The sequence below is a fragment of the Etheostoma cragini genome, chromosome 22 (assembly GCF_013103735.1).
Source record: "Etheostoma cragini isolate CJK2018 chromosome 22, CSU_Ecrag_1.0, whole genome shotgun sequence".
NCBI classification, from domain to species: domain Eukaryota; kingdom Metazoa; phylum Chordata; class Actinopteri; order Perciformes; family Percidae; genus Etheostoma; species Etheostoma cragini.
This window is the reverse complement of record NC_048428.1, coordinates 242,962-244,992: the sequence shown is the minus strand read 5'-3', so window position 1 is coordinate 244,992 and position 2,031 is coordinate 242,962. Positions and strand designations below refer to the sequence as shown.

The window sequence follows — 2,031 nt, the reverse complement described above, 5'->3', positions numbered from 1 at the left end:
TCATGTTGCCCTCATGTTGTCCTCATATTGTCCTCATGTTGTCCTCATGTTGCCCTCATGTTGTCCTCATGTTGTCCTCATATTGCCCTCATGTTGTCCTCATGTTGTCCTCATGCTGTCCTCATGTTTTCCTAATGTTTTCCTCATGTTGTCCTCATGGTGTCCTCATGTTGTTCTCATGTTGTCCTCATGCTGTCCTCATGTTGTCCCCATGTTGTCCTATATCAATGTTCTTTATAATTCCCCAAAATAACATGATTGATTCCACCCAACGCTCTATGCCAAGTACAAATCTCTACTTTCATTCATTTTGGGGCGTCTTATTCAATTTTATAGCATTGTAAAACAAATGGAAGTGTTTTTGAAATAGTATTGAGTAAAAGTTGACATATTCCAGTCTGTGATTATCATCAACATCCATTCCTTTAATTTTAGTCTCAATAATTCCTAATTTCTGCTTTTCTAACTCAAACATTAGGTATAATTTCCTATAAAGGAGGTTTATTGACCATAAATTCCAAAAATAACTGTAAAAATAAAGTTAATAAGTTAGTGTCAAGCAGTGTTGAAAACATAAAAAAAAGTGACAAACATTGACAATAAGCATCAAAATTGTTGAAAAAAGGGAGAAAAATTTAACAAAAAAAAAGGAAAAAACATATTGATAAAAAGCATCATAAGAGATTTTCAATTTGACGTAAAGACAGCACAAGGGTTAAGTTTGATTTTTTTCTATATTTTATTTATCAGAACTTTATATTTTGATGTTCTGTTGTGACAATAAGACAAATTATTATATTATTTTAGTGAGAACTCATGAATAACTACAAATAACTAACGTTAGGGAAATCTGTTTATGTTTTGATACATGTTTCTGGATTTAAAAAAAATGTATGTGTGTGTGTGTGTGTGTGTGTGTGTGTGTGTGTGTGTGTGTATATATATATATATATATATATATATATATATATATATATATATATATATCAGACGATATATCGTATTTTTAAACAACCAAAAATTTGTATCGGTATTGGCCTTAAAAATCCGTTACCGGTCGGGCTCTAGTAAAATTCCTTTATGTCCAAGTGTTTTTATTTGCTGTGTTTGCTGTGTGTATCTGCAGGATGTCATGAACAAAGTGCGCTCAGACACGGTTATGGACATGCATCTGGAGAAGAATCGCGCAAAAGCATTGGTAGGTGTTTAAGAACATTAAATACGTGGTTATATTTATTGGCGGTTGTTTATTTAGTCTTTTTTCATCTTCCTGTGTACAAATACGGTAGATAATTAATGTTAACAGATCCTTAATCCCACTTTTTGTATTTCTCTTCTGAAGAAAACCTTATTTCTTGTTTTCAGAAAGTAGGGCATGACAAGATGCTTCTAGAAACACGAGCTGAGATTATGGAAATGGTTTGTATATGTGCTGTCCACCTACAGTCCATGTTTCCTATCCTATCACATGGAATTTGTAGTCCAGATCAGGTCAGACGCCGCTACAGGGATTCATTTGGATGTCCGTGTCTAATTGCCTTTTTTACAGACTGCAGAGCAAGATCGTCATTTAACTCAGACCAACATTAAAATCGACACGGAAGTGGCTGGTCTGAAAACCATGTTAGAGGCCCATAAACTGGACACTATTAAATACCTTGCAGGTAGGACATTTGTTTGTAGATGTTACAGTGTGTAGAATCAACACTCATAGCCATAAGAACTAGGACTGGACAAATGAATGGCAACTGTTTTGAAGGTCTCATGGCATGAGAATGTCACTTTATCAGGTTTTTAACAGTGATATGAGTTCCCCCAGCCTGACTATAGCCCCCAGTGGCTAGAAACAGTGGTAGGTGTAAACCCATAGACAGTTAAAGAAATGGACCAACAGACCCTCTTGTTGTGGCTGGAGACCAGTGAAGTCTATTAGAGGCTCTTTTCCAGTGATAGCAAGGTCTATATAAAAGAGACTTCAGATACAGTATTAGGGGACCACTAAGGTCTATATAAAAGAGACTTCAGATACAG

At 35.3% G+C, this 2,031-nt stretch overlaps 1 protein-coding gene and 1 long non-coding RNA gene across 2 annotated transcripts in view; one reads left to right on the top strand and one right to left on the bottom strand.

Moving 5' to 3' along the window:
• Positions 1–2,031, bottom strand: part of mcur1 (mitochondrial calcium uniporter regulator 1) — a 7,051-nt gene that overhangs the window by 580 nt on the left and 4,440 nt on the right. The window lies entirely within an intron of this gene.
• Positions 1,104–1,650, top strand: LOC117938231. The gene is made up of 3 exons (XR_004655358.1): positions 1,104–1,198; positions 1,366–1,419; positions 1,550–1,650. It is a non-coding gene; the product is annotated as an uncharacterized LOC117938231 (long non-coding RNA).